Source organism: Ailuropoda melanoleuca, chromosome 4 (genome assembly GCF_002007445.2).
Source record: "Ailuropoda melanoleuca isolate Jingjing chromosome 4, ASM200744v2, whole genome shotgun sequence".
In the NCBI taxonomy this organism is placed as follows: Eukaryota; Metazoa; Chordata; class Mammalia; order Carnivora; family Ursidae; genus Ailuropoda; species Ailuropoda melanoleuca.
In genome coordinates, this window is record NC_048221.1 from 91,390,655 (window position 1) to 91,401,487 (window position 10,833).

The 10,833-nt window shown below is 44.8% G+C and overlaps 1 protein-coding gene across 1 annotated transcript in view; it reads left to right on the top strand.

Annotated features, from left to right (window-relative positions):
- Positions 1 to 1,526, top strand: part of PLEK (pleckstrin) — a 28,841-nt gene extending 27,315 nt beyond the window's left edge. Inside the window, exon 10 of the transcript XR_004624947.1 lies at positions 43 to 1,526. The gene's annotated coding sequence lies outside the window, so the exon portion shown is untranslated. The remainder of the gene's footprint in view (positions 1 to 42) is intronic.
- Positions 1,527 to 10,833: the final 9,307 nt, after the last annotated feature.

Below are 10,833 nucleotides of genomic sequence, written 5' to 3' on the forward strand. Positions count from 1 at the left end.
GGTACCCCACGGATAAGCTCGGTCTGGGACTGTCCACTTCTGGTGACACATCAATGAGAAAGGGCCCAGGGTTGGGAAATTTTTGTCTGCAGAGGTTCTGAATGTAGCTAACCACATGCTGTGTCCTGTTCACCAGCGCCAACCACATTGCTCACTGAAGCCTCTCTGTGTCCCCCAAGCAGATGTAACAAGCTGTGCGGCCTGGCCTCACTGCTTCATCTCTCCAGGCCCAAGCTTCAAAACCAAAAGCCCTGGGATTCTAATACCCATGGAAGTGAAAGTGTCTCTAGTCACCCAGTAAGTGCGTGCCACTCTTAGGCTTCATCTTGGCCCTTGGATCCCGACACATTCTTCCCTTTAAATCTGTCCCTAATCGGTACTAAGGGGACTAGGCATAAACCTCTTGTTCTCATTTGCCACCTTCTCTTGCTCTTGGCCATTAGATCATGTATCATGAAGGAGAACTTTCTTCTTCCTTCCTCACTCAGACCAGAAATTTCCTCATAGCCAGTGCCCCAGGGTTGGCTTTTAGGTTGAAGCCTTCTATCACTTACTACAGCCTGGAAAGTTCTATCTTCTGGGAAAATGACCCAAGGAAGCCAGGAATAGCCGAGGGTCTTTTCTGTGCCCTGAAGCCATCCAGAGCAGGCATATTCCCCTCCCACTTGAGGCTGATGTGAGACGGGTGTATCTTTGTCCCTTTCTGGAGCATTTCTCTACCATTGATTGTAATTAGGAGGGGGAACTCCAAATCTTTGAGGTTCTGTTTTGATTGAATGTTTGCAGGAAAAAGTGGTCAGATGGGTTCCCTCCATGGGTTTCTTTCTTGGGTGAAGGGCTTGGGGGCTGGCTGGCTGGTGTACCGCCCCCCCCAACCCCCATTCCAGCGGCTGCAGGGGCTGGACTGAAGACTGGCAGACTGGATGATGGGCTTATACAAAGCACTGAGATGACTTAAGTCTAGACAGAACTCCTGGAGGTGGCCGTCCACACTGCAGTGCCTCCAGTTCCACGGTCAGCGATACTCTGGTTGTCCTGAGCTTTAGGCCCAAGCTGTAGCTGCTCTTGCTTGGCCTCTGCAGGGCCTCATGAACCCATTACCAACCAGAGCGATCTGACCCAGTTTCATATTGGGTACCTGTTTTCAACCTTCGACCCTGTCCACCAACTAGTGATTCTACCCCCAATTTGAGAAAAACCCCAGGTATGTGTGTGAAGGTGCATTTTTTCAGTTTCAGATTTCTAACTTTAAGGCTCTAGTGAGAAAAGGAGAGCAGAAAATTCTTCCTGATTTTATCACCTCCTCTCTTTCCCTCCCCCCATTTCACATAATACCCATGAGGCTATTCCTACTCCCAGATTGTTTTCTTAATGGACTAGGGGTAAAAGATTACCTTTCCTCTGATTCTTTAGTAAGCTGTCTTCTTAGATCATGCGCAATAGTTTTTCTACATTCAGTGTTAAAAGTATTTATTAATATGGAGTCAACTTTATGTTTTGAAATAAACATGACCGTGTTTAGCGTCTCTTTGGTGTGGTGGTTCTGAAGTTTTGCTTCCCATTGATGACTCTCTTGTCCTACAACCCACTTTCACTTCCTGAGGATAATGCGATCTCTCATCTCTCAAGTGATCTCAATGACTTTAGGATGTGTTTTAAAAAACGAAATCAGTCTATTCCAGGGAATAATACAAATATGGGGACAATAAAAAATAAGTATCACTAATTTTTAATTCACAAGACCTTGATTATAATGTTCGGGCAAGCACAAGTATCTTTAAGTGGCCATTAACTATTAAGGATACAGAAAACTATTTACATTAGGGGAAAATAAGTTTCCCACTGAAGGGCTGCTATAAATGGTTGAGTGGAATGTGCACTGTTCTACTCCAGAAGACACTATTCATGTTGTAGGTTAGGTACCCAGCAGTATGTAGATAATTCAAAGTGTCATTATGGCTTCCTAACATGGGTTATTGATCCTTCCTGCTGAAATGAAAGTGTCACTTGCCAAAGTGGATATTTAGAGTTCAGGCATAGATGCTATGTCTGAATCTATCTGGTTAAGAAATCATGCTCAGGTCCTTTCAGGCATAGTAATAGGAAAATCCTCATGAGACCAAACCCCAGGCTGACGGACATTTCCCTCAGTGAGGTGGATGCAGGAATTTACAAACTGTCAATTCCATTTGGAGAACATTTAAAGACGGAAAGAAGGGCTGCTCAGTATCTACCCAGGATTCCAATTTAGAGTGGGAGAAAAATAAATTGTGAAATAATCAATTGTGGAAGAAAAAGAAAGTAATATAAAGGGAAGGAAACATCTTCTTGTTTCATGTGACTGGCAGCAAGTTAGAAAAATAAAGCATTTGATCTGAAAAATCTAACACCCTTTTGGGAAAAAAATAGAAAGATGCATTGTAAGGTGAGAATCTTATATGCACATGGAGAAAGAATACAGTAGTGATTTAAGATGTGAAGTGTCTCTTGTAGACACACAACAGACACATACACACATACAGTGGCTGAAGTTCTACCAGCAGAGGCTGGCTTTCAAAATGAGGAACTTGCTTCGATTAAAATAATGAACAGTTTCCCAGTGTTCTAATGTCTAGTGGTGGACATTAGAAAAAGCTAAGGGGCGCCTGGGTGGCTCAGTGGCTTAAGTGTCTGACTGCTGATTTCATCTCAGGTCATGATCTCAGGGTGGTGAAAAAAGCCCGGCATCGGGCTCTGCACTCAGTGCGGAGTCTGCTTGAGATTCTCTCTCTTCCTCTCCCTTTTCCCCCTCCCCCCGCTCTCTCTCTCTCTCTAAATAAATAAATAAAATCTTAAAAAAAAAAACACAGAAAGGGGCGCCTGGGTGGCGCAGTCGTTAAGCGTCTGCCTTCGGCTCAGGGCGTGATCCTGGCGTTCCGGGATCGAGCCCCACATCAGGCTCCTCTGCTATGAGCCTGCTTCTTCCTCTCCCACTCCCCCTGCTTGTGTTCCCTCTCTCACTGGCTGTCTCTCTGTCTGTCAAATAAATAAATAAAATCTTAAAACAACAGCAACAACAACAAAAAAACACACAGAAAAAGCTAAACAGAGCATTGACATCACGTCCTTTGGATTTTGTACAAAGTCTACCCTGGACAAAACCCCCCTGTTGCCACCCTACATCAGCTTTAGGGTAAAAGAAAACCGCAAATGGAATTATTTAAGATTTCAGGTTCTATTTTGTGTTCTTCTCCTGAAAACGAAGAGTTTCAAAACTCTGTAGGGTGGATTAGGGGAAATCGTAGAGAAAAGGGTGGGAGAAAGAGAAAGATAGGAGATGCCTGCTTTGAAAAATAAACTTAGCTTGAAGTGACAGCCCTCAGTGGTTTGGGCTCAGTTTCAGGACCCAGGAAAGGTAAAATTTAGACACCACTGGAGGAGGGAAATGAGGATGGGATGAGTGTTCATGAGCTGTGCTAAGTGTCCGGAAAAATGCACTCAGGTGTTTATTGGGAGGTTTATGTGTTACGGTGGGAACACAGTGGTCCTGGAGCCCAGGACCTGTGTTTGCATGCCCAGTCTGTGACTTTCTGCATTTGCAACATGTCTGAGCTAACAGCTTTTTTAGGCCTGCGACAAGAATCATGACGTCCTTCTCACAGAGCTGTTGTTGGGACTAACTGAAATCATAGCTGTGGGTCACCTGGCACTGAGTGTGGGCACTCAACAAGTCTTTGTTTCCTTTCCTTTTGAGCCCTCTACCATGGAAGCTGCTCACGGTCGTCGGGCTTGGAAGGCTCTGCAGCAGTGGGTTTCAGCTTTGGGTCAATGTCACAGGGGCTGTGGATTCTTTCACTGAACGCCTGCCTGAGCCTCAGATTCGGGGATTCTGACTTCAGGTGTGTGCAGAGGGGGCTCTAAGTTTGCACTTCTACTTTTTTTTTAAATAGATGGGGAATTTTTGTCAACATTAAGGTTTAAAACTACCAGTGAACTCTGAATCCCCGCTGCCTAGACATGGCAGGCACTAGCCCAGGGTGAAGGCCCTTCACCAACTGGCCCCCGCTTATTCCCTACCAGATTTTTCTTTTCCTGCCTTCCCTTCCAGACATACTGTCCCGTCACCGGTCCTTGGGATGACCATCACACCTCTGTAACTGCCTCTTGTGCGCACCCTTCCAAGGCCTAGGGCATTCTGTTTGATGTCTCTTACTCTTCCTGCAAGATGCAACTTAATGATTTTGCTATTCCTTCTCTCTTTGTACTTGCCTCCACTCAGGTAGACCCTATGCCTCTGAATTTCTCTCCCATCTATTCGTACCATCTAGTCATGTACCATGCTGGTTGATGTTATTAACCATCCTTCCTGTTTGAGGGTTTGTGGTCTTTGGGGGCAGAAAAGTGTTTGTTTTTTCAATGCCTGCCTAACACCTAGTTCAAGTGCTCGTGCTGACAGGTGCTCTATAAATAGCTGGTTAGTAAATGAAGTCATGGCTAGTCACAGTCAGAAGGCTCCTGTACCCTGACTTGACCTTAGAGAGATCATTGCAGCTATGACAGCAAACTCTTCCGGTCGCTCTCCTGTCACCCACCATTCTGAGTACTTTGCAGATAGAAACTGGGTTAACGTTCATAATAACTCTGGGAGATTTATGCCATATTATTCCCATTTAATGGAAGAGGAACTTGTGGCACAGAGGGGTGAAGTGACTTGTCCCAGGTCACATCGCTAGGAATTGTCACAACGGGAGTTCTGGCCCAGTTTGGCCCCAGAATTCAAGCTCTTAATCCCCACTTTAAATTTCCCCTTTATAATACGGGACAGAGTTTAATCAGTGCTGACCCTGAACGCCAGGAACTTTGCTACATACACACAATTTCCCCCCCTTAATTTATACAACAGTGATGATGCAAGGCAGCTTTATGCCCACTTTGCCAATGAAGAAAACACGTTTGGTCAAATTGACCAAGACCCCTGGGCCAGTAACCTCATAAGAGTCCCATCGGGGCCGAATGGCTTCTGAATTCATGTGCTTCCGTGCTCTGCTCTGTCATGGAGGGTATATTTGGCTCTTACCACCTTTTGGCTCTCCGTCGGGTTGAGGCAGGAACACCCTGTTACTGAACCCACCACTCCGGCTAGGTCAGCTGCAGTAACATTTCCTGTCAGGCCGGGCCACAGCCAGCCACCACACTGGGCTCTAGGCTTTTGTTCGTTTAAAGGAAAACCTCCAGGTTTCTGCCCTGCTGATATTGGTTTCAAGGTTTCTGAGGAGTCTGTGCTCTAACACATATATATGTATATGTGTGTGTGTGTGTGTGCGTGCACGTGTATACACACTTGTGCACTCATACATGTACTTAAAACTTTTAAAACCTTGGGGTGCCTGGGTGGCACAGTCGTTTAAGTGTCCGACTCTTGGCTTCAGCTGGGGTTGTGAGATCAAGCCCTGAAACACGCTCCATGCTCAGTGTGGGGTCTGCTAAGTGTCTCCCTCTCCCTCTGTCCCTCCGTCTGTCCCTCCCACACTCAGTGTGGAGTCTGTTTAAGTGTCTCCCTCTCCCTCTGTCCCTCCATGCTCTTTCTCCCTCTAAAATAAACAAACAAATAAATAAATCTTTTTAAAAAAGAAAACTTAACTTTGCTGATAGCATTGGATGTATACACAGGAAAAAAACCCCCAACCTTGGAAAAGGGTGGCCAAAAGCCAGTTCTGCAACCCTTCACGCTTCTTTCATCTAGAAGGTCTGAAAGAGTTGAAGAGATCTGTTGGTAATTAGGAAGATTGTTTCTTTGGGGAAAGCAGTTGCAAAGCAAAGGAATTTTCCTTTCCACCCTGTGGGGGTGGTTTGCTGGGACTTCCCTTCATCCTAAATAGACTGTGAAGGGCTTCAAGAAGGTTCTGACCTTGACCTGTACCCAGTGGAATCTATGTAATCCAGAAGCTGGTGGTAGATCATGGCTGGAAAAAGCTTAAAGGCCGGAGGCTGTGGTTCACAGGTGCCCTGGTGGCAGAGGCAAGGAGAGGGGACTGCACCGGAAATGGCCTGTGCTCCTAGATTGCTGCGTGTTTCCCACTGTGGGCTCCAAGGGAGAGAGGGCCATGTAGGCTTTAAGAAATCTTGCCAAAGAAGATTGCCTGAACAGAGGGGATATGAGCTTGACGGAAATGGACCATTGGATTCCGAGAGGCTGAAGGGCAAATTGTAGGCGCAGCACCGCGGGAAGTGCATCCTAATGTTGTTGGGGCAGGGGGTGGTGTCTCTGGAAACCAACCAGAACCTCCCTGAAGAGGCAGCTTTGAACTTGGGCAAGGTAAGAGGAGACCAACCTGGTACCAGTGAAGTGAAACCTTTCTCATTCCTTGCCTCCCTGCTCCTCACGGGACTTCTGGAGGAGCTGAAGGAAGCAGGGGCAGAGGCATAGGGCAGGGAAATGGCGAGGCCTTTACCATGTGTGCACCCTTTCCCTAGACAGACCTCTCCAGCCTCACAGGCCTGATCTGTGGGAAACAGACTCCCTAACCCTCAATGGGGTTCAGAGTATTATAAGGAATGCTACATTTTAATTACTCAGTTGAAATGGTTTTGTGACTTGAAATGACTGAGGACTTTTTATTACTTCAGAGAGACTGGAACATATGATGGCACCTGCTTGAGGGTCCGTCCCAGGGTGGGAAAGATCCAGCTCCACAGAACTGATTTGAATGGATTGTGGGAGGAAAAAAATAAAGGCTTATTCTGATTGCCTCCTAGGAGTCTAGTTTTTCAACATAATGGTTACAGTAGCTATTGTTGGGACAGGGAGCTATTATTCGTGGGGGTCTATGTGACAGTCCTGGGGGCTGCTCAGGGCACAGTCCCAGCTCCCTCCCAGGAACATGGCTGGATAGCACTTCCCGGCCCTTGGGATTGGGTGTCTCCATGTGACCAGTTTTGCGATGAGCATTTCATTGTAGCTTTACCACCCTCCTGAGCTCTCTTTTCTCTGTCAATGTCCAGATCTACTGTGCAGCCACGGTGTGGCCCCTGAGCACTTGAAAGTAGCTAGTCCAAACTGAGATGTGCTGTTAGTATAGAAGACATCCCAGATTTCCAAGGCTTTTAAGCCACTGGGGTTTGGGGTTGTTTGTTTTTGCAGTATTAAGGCCTTCACCATCCTGATTGAGTCAACGTGGAAAAAGAAAGGCAGCAGAAGTGAACCTCATTAATACTCTAACCTCCGAAATCTCCACGAATGTCTATTTTGCTTTTTTAGACACCTCAACTCCATGACCAACAACCAGAAATATCAGAATCTTTTAGGGTTTTCCTTATCCTTTTAAATGGACTCTGGTCTGGTAGTAATTCAGAAGAAGAACGGCAAATCTGGTATCACTGTGGATTTTTTATTTTTTGTCAATGTCTTGACACTCAAGGAAGATAGCTTTCTGGTTGTCTTGTTTTTGCAAATGAGGTCAACATATGGCCAGAAGACTCATGCCCCAGTTTGGTCATTTGCTTCCTGTCACAGTGACCCTTGGATAAAGAGCCTACTCTTGTAGGTAAGCCTCCCTTCCTGTTTCTCTTGCTCCCTGGGCCTCTCTACAAAGTGTTCACGTTAGGGTTTTACAAGCACATTCTGAGGACAGTGTGAAGGGTATATGGAGCTGGACATCTCCGGGAGAATAGTGGCAGTCAAACCTGTTGTCATAATCCAGGGAAGACACGACAGAGTCACACCAGTGAGGGTCCATTTCAATCACCAGTCGAACAAATATTTACAGAAGGGACACCATACATAAGAAACTGTGCCAGGATAAGACGTGGCTAAGCCTTACTCTCTGCCCTCAGAGGGCTCTTAAGCTGATGTCTTCAACATCTTGTGATCGCTGAGTGCTATGATGCGTGAAGAAGGGGAAATGGGCTATGCAGTGAAGCCTTCCTAGAAATGCTAACAACTGAGCAAAGTTTTTGTTTTTTGCTTTTTTTTAAAATGAAGTCTTGAAGGATGAGTCGGCAAAGAGGGTAGGAGAAAGATTTGAAGATATTTAGGGAAAATAATCAACAGGAAGAAGGAATCTCAGATGATTTCCAGTTTATGACTTAGCACCTGGAAGATGGTCACTTCATTGACGAGTATAAGGAATAAAAGAACAGCCTAGTTGGTGGAAAAAAAGAATGCACTTAGATCAAAAGCAAAAACCAAAACTGAGTTTAGAATTCTAGTTAGGAATCTAACTGCTCACTGGTGAGGGGATCTACAGGATTGGAGCAAAGAAGAAAGGTCAAAGGTTTTAGATTTCAGAGTCAAGAGCTTGTCTGGGGGGTATTTGAAACGATATTAATAGATGAGAACACCCAGGGAGAGCAAGGGTCTATGCATTCATTCTCTCACACATCCAGTATCTACTGAGTCCACAATGTGGTAAACGAAGAAATGTGAGTTCAACCTGGGTAAATGTGTACTTTTGAAAGGGCAGGAGTGTACTTTTCTTTCAAGAAATGTGATTGTTCAGGGGAGGTGATCCATAGCTGATGATTAGATGGGATAGAACACCAAGAGAACACTTTCTGAGGATGAGAGAGACTTTCTGGGGTTGAAACTTCAGTTGAATTTTACCTACATTTGAAAAAAAGCTTTTTCAAATAAATAAATATTTATAAATAAATAAATAAATAAATAAAAATATAAATAAATATAAATAAATAAAACAAAAATTTCAGTTGATTGTACACATAGCTGTTAATATTAAACTTTGCAGAAGTTCCAATCATATTTATTTATGTAATGGTTCACTTCTTCCATCTGTTATCCGATTCTTCTGCCCTGCAAACAATGAATCTAGCAGTCTTAGGCTTCAAAAGAAGTTGATTGGACAAACTTTAATTGATCATTTCCTGAGGGCTTATGCAGACACAAAAGAGTCAAGACTCGATCATGCCCCCCTGGGATTAGCATCTGTTTATAAAGATAATGCCCATGAGCTGCAGGGATGACCACTGTGATGAGATTATACTTCCATTTGTAGAAAATCTCTTAAAAAGTAAGAAAGTGGAAACATTGAGGAAAGTCTAGAAAACTAACTGGAGGCTCTATTTGTGCCAAATGTAAAGCTAATGAATTTGAGCTTTCTCTTTTTCCTTGTAGGCAATGGGACCATTTATTAAAAGGGGCCAGGACAGAGGGAGCTTATAGGACAGTGACTCAAGGGACAGGGTAATCAGTTGGGGACTATTGTAGTTTATCTGTATGGGAGGTAATAATGCGTAGGTAGCAGAGATAAGGATGAACACAACTATTTCAAAGGAAGAATCTACTGGTCGTGATCACTAAATAAGATGGTGAGTAAAAGGCACGCAGGGACGACTATAGTGTCTTGATCCTCTGAGGACAGCAGTTCCTTAACAGAAAAAAGAAAGTCACAGAGTGAGGGCAGGTTTGGGACATGAGTTTGAAAATAAGGAGTGAGGGGAGATGCAGGAATCTGCTTAGAGTCCCGAACAAAGAAGTAAGAGCTGAGGTCTAAGGAGACGTATTCACCAAAAGCGAATACGTAGAATTAAGACATCAATACAGCTTCATCTCAAACCACTGGGAAGAACCATGGTGGAAATTTGGAGCAGGAAGAGGAGCCAGCAAAGGGATTGACAAAGATGTGGTTTATAGATGACTGTTGGAAGCCTAGGGAGAAGGGCGGTTCTACAAGAAAAAGGAAGTGGTCAAAAGTGTCAAATGCGTAGAGCTTAAGGAGGCTGAGGCCTCAAAAAGGCAGTTGGGTTTGGTGATTAAAGCGCCATAGTGACCTTCAAGGGAACAGTTTCAGAAGGTGGTCAAGGGGAAAAGTCACAGCACAGAGACAATGGGGCGCGAAGGTGTGAAAGGGGGAAGCAGTGGTTGCAGACTATTCATTCTAGATGTTTGTTACAGTGAATTATAGAGTAGAGAACCAGTTTGTAGCTTCCAGGAATAATAGAAAACTCATTTATTTATTTGTTCAATAGGACCATTTTCATTAGAGCCCACTACCTGCTTGTTCACTGCTATGTGAATAAGGCGGGCGTGTTATGAAATAAGCACATTCCCGTCTATGTAAAGAAAAAGTGCATAGATCCTGAAGCAGGATTGAGTGCATTCTCAAGGAACAAAAAGGAAAATGTGTCTGGTGCTTGATAAACTACAGGGAAAGTGATGAGAGACATCCAAGAGGCACAGGGAAGGACTTCGGATTTTATTCTACATGCAAGAGGACAAACAGCCTAGTGGATTTTAAACAAGGAAGTGACATGATCAGATTTACAACTTTCAAATTCTCTTCGGCTGCTTTGTGAAGAACGGACGGTAGAAGAAAGCAAGAGTTCAAGCTTGGACACTTGAGAAGCTGCTGAGTAATTCAGGCAAGGGGTAAGCCTGGCTTAGACTGGGTAACCTTGAAAATGGAGAGAAGGGGTCAGATTTGGGGAATGAGTCGGTGGTAGAATTACAATAGGATGTGCTAAATGATGGTGAAGATAAGAGGAAAAGACCAATGAAAGATGATTTCTAGGTTTTTGGCCTGAGGGACTGCATAAACAGTAAAACCAATTGCTGATACGGGAAGACTGGACGAGGCCCAGATGTGGGGCGTGGTAGGGAGTAGGAGTCAGGGGTTTCGTTGTGCTCATATGTGATGAGTTTTGAGTCATCCAGGCGGAGGTGGGGTTCAGAGGAGTGGCTAGAACCACATGAAAGATTTTTCCCCTAGTGAAGGACTGTGCATTTGTTAGCCGTAGATGGAGGGCAGGAATACGCTAGAGAGAAGAGAGGAGGAAAATGAGCAAGGAGGGTTTTGGAGAGGGCGAGGAAGGATTGGATCACCGGGCCAGACAGAGGGT